Below are 11,578 nucleotides of genomic sequence, written 5' to 3'. Positions count from 1 at the left end.
TTTTAACCTCAATCAGCAAAGCTTTTATCACAATACCTCTTTAAAAACATTCTGTAAACAATGCCAACTTTTAATCCTAATTTCCTCTATCTTTCTAAAAAATCGTAATGCTGTGTTCTGTGGAATCGTTATGCTGTTTCCACATACATGTACTTGATTGAAATTTGAGTAAAATAAAATGAAATAAGCATCATGAGTTATTTTGGATATAAATTTGATTTCAATTAGTGATATGTATTCTTTCATCAAAGGGCAGTACATATACATCAACTATTTTTTTCTGGTTATTAGAATCAGATTTCTGGTAAAATACCTTTTCAATTGTACAATTTCATTAAAAATACGGATGAATTACGTTACATATATTAATACAAACATATTAGGGAAAGTTACTTTAAAAAAGTGATTTAGTAGGAAATACTGATTTTTATCATTAAAATGAAAAGTATGAGTTTTCTCATGGGGTTAAATTTCAAAATAAATGCTATTTTACTTAAGCGAATGGTGATTATTTCTTTATATTAGTATCATCTAAGATAATTTTGGGTACAGATAATGATCCAAAAAGATTTAGAGGGTTCCCTAAGTGATTAAGTGTACAGATTGATTTTAGAAAGTTAAAATGAAAAGTACAGGTTTCCTCATGGGGGTCTAAGTTCAATAGGAAAGGATTTTTGCTTAAACTATTGATGATTATTTCTTAACATTCGTGTAGTTTAGGATAAATTAGGGTACAAATATTGATTAAAACAGATTTAGATGGTTTCCTAAGTGAAGAAGTATACTGAATTCATAATGTTTGAATTAAAATTATGGGTTTCTTCTGGGGAGTCTAAGTTCAATAGAAAAGGATTTTTACTTCAACTAATGGAGATTATTTCTTAGTATTAGTGTAATTTAAGATAAATTTATATATAGGATACAGATATTGATTAAAAAAATTTAGGGGGGGGGGAGTCCTAAATAAATACTATACTGATTTTAGAACGTTAAAATGAAAATTAAGGGTTTCCTTATGGAAGTCTAAGTTCAAAAGGAAAAGATTTTTACTTAAACTAATGATGATTAATTCATAGTATTAGTGTAATTTAAGATAAATTAGGGTACAAATATTGATTGAAAAAGATTTAGGGGGTGTCCTAAGTGATCAAGTATACTGATTTTATAACGTTAAAATGAAAATTATGGGTTTCCTATTGGGAGTCTACATTTAACAGGAAAGGATATAACTTACACTAATGGTGATTATTTCTTAGTATTGGTGTAATTTAGGGTAAATTAGGGTACAAATATTGATTGAAAAAGATTAAAGGGGTTTCCTTAGTGATTTAGTATACTGATTTAAGAGCGTTAAAATGAAAAATATTAGTTTCCTCATTGGGGTCTAAGTTAAATAGGAAAGGATTTTTACTTAAACTAATGATGATTATTTCTTAACATTAGTGTAGTTTAGGATAAATTAGGGTACAAATATTGATTAAAAAAAAAAAGAGGGTTTCCTAAGTGAATAAGTATACTGAATTCATAACATTAAAATGAAAATTAAGGGTTTCCTTATGGAAGTCTAAGTTTAATAGGAAAAGATTTTTACTTAAACTAATTTAAGATAAATTAGGATACAAATATTGATTGAAAAAGATTTAGGGGTGTCCTAAGTGATCTAGTATACTGATTTTATAACGTTAAAATGAAAATTATGGGTTTCCTCATGGGAGTCTAAATTTAACAGGAAAGGATTTAACTTACAGCAATGGTGAATTTTTCTTAGTATTGGTGTAATTTGGGATAAATTAGGGTACAAATATTGATTGAAAAAGATTTAAGGGGTTTCCTTTAGTGATTTAGTATACTGATTCAAGAGTGTTAAAATGAAAAGTATAATTTCCTCATGGGGGTCTAAGTTCAATAAGAAAGGATTTTTATATAACCTAATGGAGATTATTTCTTAACATTAGTGTAATTTAAGATAAATTTGGGTACAAATATTGATTGAAAAAGATTTAGGGGGTGTCCTAAGTGAATAAGTATACTGAATTCATAACGTTTAAATTAAAGTTATGGGTTTCTTCTGGGGAGTCTAAGTTCAATAGAAAAGGATTTTTACTTCAACTAATGGAGATTATTTCTTAGTATTAGTGTAATTTAAGATAAATTTATATATAGGATACAGATATTGATTAAAAAAAATTAGGGGGGGGGGGGGGTCCTAAATAAATACTATTGGTGTAATTTAGGATAAATTAGGGTACAAATATTGATTGAAAAAGATTTAAGGGGTTTCCTTAGTGATTTAGTATACTGATTTAAGAGCGTTAAAATGAAAAAAATATAAGTTTCCTCATTGGGGTCTAAGTTCAATAGGAAAGGATTTTTACTTAAACTAATGATGATTATTTCTTAACATTAGTGTAGTTTAGGATAAATTAGGGTACAAATATTGATTGAAAAAGATTTAGACGGTTTCCTAAGTGAATAAGTAAACTGAATTCATAACATTAAAATGAAAATTAAGGGTTTCCTTATGGAAATCTAAGTTTAATAGGAAAAGATTTTTACTTAAACTAATGAGGATTAATTCACAGTATTAGTGTAATTTAAGATAAATTAGCATACAAATATTGATTGAAAAAGATTTAGGGGGTGTCCTAAGTGATCTAGTATACTGAATTTATAACGTTAAAATGAAAATTATGGGTTTCCTCATGGGAGTCTAAATTTAACAGGAAAGGATTTATCTTATACACTAATGGTGATTATTTCTTAGTATTGGTGTAATTTAGGATAAATTAGGGTACAAATATTGATTGAAAAAGATTAAAGGGGTTTCCTTAGTGATTTAGTATACTGATTTAAGAGTGTTAAAATGAAAAGCATGAGTTTCCTCATGGGGGTCTAAGTTCAATAGGAAAGGATTTTTATATACCGGTAACCTAATGGAGATTATTTCTAAACATCAGTGTAATTTAGGATAAATTAGGGTATAAATATTGATTGAAAAAGATTTAGGGGGTATCTTAAGTGAATAAGTATACTGAATTCATAACGTTTAAATTAAAGTTATGGGTTTCTTCATTGGAGTTTAAGTTCAATAGAAAAGGATTTTTACTTCAAATAATGGAGATTATTTCTTAGTATAAGTGTAAATTAAGATAAATTAGGATACAGATATTGATTAAAAAAATTTAGGGGAGGGGGGTTTCTTAAATAAATACTATACTGATTTTAGAACGTTTAAATGAAAATTAAGGGTTTCCTTATGGAAGTCTAAGTTCAATAGGAAAAGATTTTTACTTAAACTTATGATGATTAATTCATAGTATTGGTGTAATTTAAGATAAATTAGGTTACAAATATTGATTGAAAAAGATTTAGGGGGTGTCCTAAGTGATCAAGTATACTGATTTTATAACGTTAAAATGAAAATTATGGGTTTCCTCATGGGAGTCTAAATTTAACAGGAAAGGATTTAACTTACACTAATGGTGATTATTTCTTAGTATTGGTGTAATTTAGGATAAATTAGGGTACAAATATTGATTGAAAAAGATTTAAGGGGTTTCCTTAGTGATTTAGTATACTTATTTAAGAGCGTTAAAATGAAAAAAATATAAGTTTCCTCATTGGGGTCTAAGTTCAATAGGAAAGGATTTTTACTTAAACTAATGATGATTATTTCTTAACATTAGTGTAAGTTTAGGATAAATTAGGGTACAAATATTGATTAAAAAAAAAAAGAGGGTTTCCTAAGTGAATAAGTATACTGAATTCATAACATTAAAATGAAAATTAAGGGTTTCCTTATGGAAGTCTAAGTTTAATAGGAAAAGATTTTTATTTAAACTAGTGATGATTAATTCATAGTATTAGTGTAATTTAAGATAAATAAGGGTACAAATATTGATTGAAAAAGATTTAGGGGGTGTCCTAAGTGATCAAGTATACTGATTTTATAACGTTAAAATGAAGATTATGGGTTTCCTCATGGGAGTCTAAATTTAACAGGAAAGGATTTAACTTACAGTAATGGTGATTATTTCTTAGTATTAGTGTAATTTAGGATAAATAAGGGTACAAATATTGATTGAAGAAGATTTAAGGGGTTTCCTAAAAGATTTAGTATACTGATTTAAGAGTGTTAAAATGAAAAGTATGAGTTTCCTCATGGGGGTCTAAGTTCAATAGGAAAGGATTTTTACTTAAACTACTGGAGATTATTTCTTAGTATTAGTGTAATTTAAGATAAATTAGCATACAGATATTGATTAAAAAAATTTAGGGGGGTTTTCTAGATAAATACTATACTGATTTTAAAACGTTAAAATGAAAATTAAGGGTTTCCTTATGGAAGTCTAAGTTCAATAGGAATAGATTTTTACTTAAACTAATGATGATTAATTCATAGTATTAGTGTAATTTAAGATAAATAAGGGTACAAATATTGATTGAAAAAGATTTAGGGGGTGTCCTAAGTGATCAAGTATACTGATTTTATAACGTTAAAATGAAAATTATGGGTTTCCTCATGGGAGTCTAAATTTAACAGGAAAGGATTTAACTTACAGTAATGGTGATTATTTCTTAGTATTAGTGTAATTTAGGATAAATAAGGGTACAAATATTGATTGAAGAAGATTTAAGAGGTTTCCTAAGTGATTTAGTATACTGATTTAAGAGTGTTAAAATGAAAAGTATGAGTTTCCTCATGGGGGTCTAAGTTCAATAGGAAAGGATTTTTACTTAAACTAATAATGAATATTTCCTAGTTTTAGTGTAGTTTAGGATAAATTAGGGTACAAATATTGAGTGAAAAAGATTTAAGGGGTTTCCTAATTGAATAACTATACTGAATTCATAACGTTTAAATTAAAATTATGGGTTTCCCATGGGAGTCCAAGTTTAATAGGACAGGATTTTTACTTATACTAATGTTGAATATTTCTTACCATTAGTGTAATTTAGGATAAATTAGGGTACAAATATTGACTGAAAAAAAAATTTAAGGGGTTTTCTAAGTGAAAGCATACTGATTTTAAAACGTTAAAATAATAAGAATGGTTTTTCTAATGAGGTCTAAGTTCAATAGAACTTTTACTTAAACTAATGGTGATTATTTCTTAGTGTTAAAAAGGGGTTTCCTAAGTGAATAAGTAGACTGAATTCATAATGTTGAATTTAAAATATGGGTTTCCTCATGAGAGTCAAAGTTCAATAGAAAAGGATTTTTACTTAAACTAATGGTTATTATTTCTTAGTATTAGTGTAATTTAGGATAAATTGGGTACAAATATTGATTGAAAAAGAATGAAGGATTTCCTTAGTGATTAAGTATACTGATTTTATAACATTAAAATGAAAAGTATGAGTTTCCTCATGGGAGTCCAAGTTCAACAGGAATGGATTTTGACTTAAACCAATGATTATTTTTTCTTAGTGTTAATGTAATAAAGTATAAATAAAGGAATAAATATTGACTTAAAAATATTAAGGGGGTTTCTGAGGTGAATATTAAGTATACTGATTTTAGAACGTTAAATGAAAATTATGGGTTTCCTCATGGGACTCTAAATTTAACAGGAAAGGATTTTACCTAAACTAGTTGTGATTATTTTTTAGTATTAGTGTAATTTAAGATAAATTAGGGTACAAAAATTGATTGAAAAAGATTTAAGGGGTTTCCTATGTGATCAAGTATACTGAGTTTAGAACGTTAAAATGAAAAGTGTGGGTTTCTTCATGGGGGTCTAAGTTCCACAGGAAAGGATTTTTACTTAAACTAATGGTTATTTTTTCTTAGTATTAGTGTAATTTAGGATAAATTAGGGTACAAATATTGATTAAAAATGATTGAAGGGGTTTCCTTAGTGATGAGTTTACTGATTTTATAACGTTAAAATGAAAAGAATGATTTTCCTCATGGGTGAGTAAGTGTAATAGGAAAGTATTTTTACTTAAACTAATGGTAATTATTACATAGTATTTGTGTAATTTAGGATAAATAAGGGTACACATATTGATTTAAATAAATTTAGGGAGTTTCCTAAGTGATCAAGTATTCTGAATTTATAGCGTATAAATTTACTCATGGGGGTCTAAGTTCTAGTAGGAAAGAATTTTTACTTAAACTATAATGGTGAATATTTCTTAGTGTTAATGTAATTTAAGATAAATCAGGGTAGAGGTAAAAATCCAAGAATATTTATGAGGTTTTTGGAGTGAATAAGTAAACAGAATTTTTAACGTTGAAATGAAAAGCATGGGTTTCCTCATCGAGGTCTATTTAGTTCAATAGTAAAGGATTTTTATTTAAACTATAATGGTGATATAGGTTCTTTTTTTAAAAAATCAGTTACATGTACATAATATGTACTGATTTTTTCAAGTTAAAAGCAAAAGATATTGGTTTCCTCATGGGGGTCCAATACTATACAAAAGGATTACATGTATTTTATATACTCACGGTGATAATTTCGTTGCATTAATGAACTCAACATGTAACCGATATTATTCTTCTTTTTTACATTTTCTTTTAGAGACTCTCAAAACCAAAAATTTTGTTTGCAAATAGTGAGTGATGTGCCTTATGATGTAGATTTTGGATATTGTGCTTTCCAGGTAATGAACAATTTTTTTTTCTTATTGTAAACAAACACATGCTTAAGAGAGAGAGAGAGAGAGAGAGAGAGAGAGAGAGAGAGAGAGAGAGAGAGAGAGAGAGAGAGAGAGAGAGAGATTAGATTGAAGGGGAGAAATAGTGAGATGACTTAATACAGCTTATTTGTATAAATGAAGTAATTTTTTTTATTTAGATATTTTACCTGAATGTCACTACATGCGTGTAAATAACTAAATGTGATGTCAATTTGAAAGAGAAAGAGAGAAGTCGATAGACACTAAGTTTGATTTAAAGGAATTAGATTGGAAGGGAGAGAGGAAGAGAGAGAGAGAGAGGAATTATTGAAAAAAAAATAAATGAAGCATTTTTTCTATTTAGATATAATACATGAATGTCACTACATATGTGTAAATAACTAAATGTAATGTCTATTTGAAAAAAGTCAAAAAACTTGATAGAAAATAAGAAACAAAGGAATTCGATTGGAAGGGAGAGAGGAAGTGAGAGGACTTATTACAACTTTTTGTTTTAATTAAGGCAATTTTTTTCTATGGACTCCGAGATACTTTACCTGAATGTCACTACGTGTGTGTAAATAACTAAATGTTATGTCAATTTGAAATAGAGAGACAGATAACTTAATAGAAAATATGAGTAAAAAAATCAGATTGGAAGAGAGAGAAGAAGATAGAGGACATGTTTTTTTGTTCAAATGAAGCAATGTTTTTCTTTAAAAATGTTTGCCTGAATGTCACCACATGAGTGTAAATAACTAAATGTGGTGTTAATTTGAGAGAGAGACAGAGAGAGAGAGAGAGAGAGAAGTTGATAGAAACTAAGTTTGATTTAAAGGAATTAGATCAAAAGGGAGAGAGGAAGAGAGAGGAATTATTAACATTTTGTTTAAACAAAGCATGTTTTTCAATTTTGATATTTTACCTGAATGTCGCTACATGTGTGTAAATAACTAAATGTGATGTCTTTTTGAAAAAAGTCAGAAAAATAGATATAAATTTAGAGATAAAGGAATTAGATCAAAAGGGAGAGAGGAAGTGAGAGGACTTATTACAACTTTTTGTTTAAGTGAAGCAATTTTTTTTATGGAGATACTTTACCTGAATGTCACTACATGTGTGTTAATAACTAACTGGAATGGCAATTTGAAAGAAAGAGAGAGAGAGAGAGAGAGAGAGAGAGAGAGAGAGAGAGAGAGAGAGAGAGCTTGAGAGAGAGCTTAATAGAAAATAAGAGAGAAAGAAATCAGTTTGGTAAAGAGAGAGAGATAGATAGAGGATGTATTAAACCATTTTATTCAAATGAAGCAATTTTTTTCTTTTGACATTTTTAGCCTGAATGTCACTACATGAGTGTAAATTACTAAATGTGATGTTAATATGAAAAAAGAGAGAGAGAAAGAGAGAGATGTCAATAAGAAATAGAAGATAAAAATGTCAGAGTGGAGGGGAGAAAGGAAGTGAGATGACTTAATACAACTTTTTTGTATAAATGAAGTAATTTTTCAATTTAGATACTTTACCTGAATGTCACTACACATGTGTAAATAACTAAATGTGATGTCAATTTGAAAGAGAGAGAGAAAAGTTGAAAGACACTAAGTTAGATTTAAAGGAATTAGATCAAAAGGGAGAGAGGAAGAGAGAGGAATTATTAACATTTTGTTTAAACAAAGCATGTTTTTCAATTTAGATATTTTACCTGAATGTCACTACAGGTGTGTAAATAACTAAACGTGATGTCTTTTTGAAAAAAGTCAGAGAAATAGATATAAATTTAGAGATAAAGGAGTTAGATCGAAAGGGAGAGAGGAAGTGAGAGGACTTATTACAACTGTTTCTTCAAAGGAGGTAATTTTTTGTTGTTTATTGAGATACTTTACCTGAATGTCACTACATGTGTGTTTATAACTAAATGTAATGTCAATTGGAAAATAGAGAGAGAATTTAATAGAAAATAAGAGAGAAAGAAATCAGTTCGGTAGAGAAAGAGAAAGATAGAGTATGTATTAAAACTTTTTGTTCAAATGAAGCAATTTTTTTTGCCTAAATATCACTACATAAGTGTTAATTACTAAATGTGATGTTAATATGAGAGAGAGAGAGAGAGAGAGAGAGAGAGATCTCAAAAGGAAATAGAAGATAAAGAAATCAGCTTAGGGGAAAGATAGGAAGTGAGACTTAACACTACTTTTTGGTATAAATGAAGTAATTTTTCTATTTAGATACTTTACCTGAATGTTACTACACGCATGTAAATAACTAAATGTGATGTCAATTTGAGAGAGAGAGAGAGAGAGAGAGAGAGAGAGAGAGAGAGAGAGAGAGAGAGAGAGAGACACTAAGTTAGATTTAAAGGAATTAGATCAAAAGGGAGAGTGGAAGAGAGAGGAATTATAAAATTTTGTTTAAATAAAACATGTTTTTTAATTTAGATATTTTACCTGAATGTCACTACATGTGTGTAAATAACGACATGTGATGTCTGTTTGAAAAAGTCAGAGAAATTGATAGAAATTAAGAGATAAAGGAATTAGATCGAAAGGGAGAGAGGAAGTGGGAGGACTTATTACAGCTTTTTCTTCAAAGGAGGCAATTTCTTTTTTAATTATTGAGGTACTTTACCTGAATGTCACTACGTGTGTGTAAATAATGAAAAGTAATGTTCATTTAAAAGAGAGAAAGAAGTTGATAGAAAATAAGTTAAAGATAAAGAAATTAAAGCGGAAGAGAGAGAGGAAGTAAGAGGACTTATTAAAACATTTTGGTTAAATCAAGGGATTTTTGTTCTATTGAGATAGTTTACCTGAATGTCACTACATGTGTGTAACTAACTAAATGTGATAGCAATTAGAGAGAGAGAGAGAGAGAGAGAGAGAGAGAGAGAGAGAGAGAGAGAGAGAGAGAGAGAGAGAGAGAGAGAGAGAAAAGTCAGTGAAATTGATAGAAACAAAGTTAGAAACCAAGACATTTTTGCAGAAGGTAGAGAGGGAGTGATAGGACTTATAAAAGAAATGTGTTCAAATGAGAGAGAGAGAGAGAGAGAGAGAGAGAGAGAGAGAGAGAGAGAGAGAGAGAGAGAGAGAGAGAGAGAGAGAGAGAGAGAGAGAGAGAATGTAGAACATAATAACATCTACAATATTTGAACACTTTTATATAGGTCAATTATACATTTCTAAAAACTTCCTTGTATAACAAAACATAACCTTTTTTTATAAAGAGTAAAAAAAGTAAACAAAATGGTTTTTTTTTATGTTTATTGTTGTCTTATGCTTTCAGGAAAAATATCCAAGCTACACGAGGTTTCCTGAGAAAAGTGTTTGTCTCACATGGAAAAGCCATTGTCTAAGATTATACATATTAAGGTAAATGTATAAATTAAATGTTCTTTCTTAAAAAGAAATAAGCACGAGAGAGAGAGAGAGAGAGAGAGAGAGAGAGAGAGAGAGAGAGAGATTATTATCTATATTATATTATATTATTTACATATATATGTCATAGAGTGTAGAGCGGATACGATTTCCCTGTGAACTGAGTTAAGACATTAACAAAATTGAGATATAGGGAAAAGTTAAAATAGAGAAAGAGGGAGATAGTGTGTGAATTTAAAGTTTAAAGTGAATTTTTAACTTAATGCCTCTACATGTGTTTTTCATTGATAGTTATGAGAGAGAAGGACAGAGAGAGAGAAAGAGATAGATAGAGAGAGAGTGAGTAGTGATACCTTTTAGTATTGCATAAAATCTGATAAAATCATCTCTTGCTTTACAGAGATGAAACACATTCTCAGAATTTATATTTTGACAAGTATTTTTGTGTTGCAGCACCAGTGTTCATACAAAGGTTAACTTCCTAGATAGACGATTGAGGACCAATAGTGTCAACGGAAAAAAATCTACGCCATGAATATTGCTTTAATCAATACTGGTTTAGAAATGATAATGAAATTCTGGTACATTTTTTATTGATCGTGTGGTTTCATGTATTCTCCCAAAATGATGATATGAGAGAATCAATACACTTTTTACGTGTACATGTACGTGTAAATTCAGTAACATTGAAAGTTGGGTTATACAATGTACATATTTTGCTGTTTTAATGTTCCTAAACGATCATATTGCCTTGTTCATATTAATATTTAGATGTTTTAGTAATACTCAATAAAAAGTCAGAGTCTAATGTTATGTCTTAATTACTTTCATAATCATTGATATTCATTTTTATTTAATGTATCAACATCACTACGTCAAAAAAATACATGCGCGGATCCAAAAAAAACTTCAGGGGGGTCGGACGGTTATTTGAGTTTGTCCAGAGGGGGGGGGGGGGGGGTCCCAGGCATATTTTTGGTAATTTTATAACGTAATTTAAAGAAATTTGAATTTTGCAAGGGGGGGGGGGTCCAAACCCCCTGACCTCCCTCTAGATCCTAGCATAAAATAAGCTTAGCTAATGCATGATCTTGTTTTTGTATATGCCTTGCAATCTTATGTAGAAATAATCCATGTGATTGAGCATTTTGGTGTGAATAATTGCATGAATTTTTATATCATAATCTGTAATTTCACCATTAAAACTAGTGTTCTACTCAGTAGTTGTGCCGTCATTCTGTCTTTAAATAACCATACAGCTTGGGCTGAAAATGAAAGATGATGGATGCTTGTATATGCGTGTGATATACATGTACATGTAGGTAGAAGTGGCCTGTGATAGGATTTCTCTTTCAATAACTAAACTGCCACGGTCCATTAGTTGTTCTAATAACAACATTCGGTTTTAGCTATTCAAAAATTAAAAAAATAATTGAAAAACAAATAATTGGGTTTATTCAAAGAGTTATAGGTTTGTTACATGCACCTTGAAATATTTCGCACTTTGAAAATAAATCAAAGTGTGTTACTAGTAATTTTGGAACCAGTTAAACGCGCTTTTAATTTTTTTTCAAAGTGCG

This window comes from Crassostrea angulata, chromosome 8 (genome assembly GCF_025612915.1).
Source record: "Crassostrea angulata isolate pt1a10 chromosome 8, ASM2561291v2, whole genome shotgun sequence".
Lineage (NCBI taxonomy): Eukaryota > Metazoa > Mollusca > Bivalvia > Ostreida > Ostreidae > Magallana > Magallana angulata.
This window is presented reverse-complemented; position numbering follows the sequence as displayed.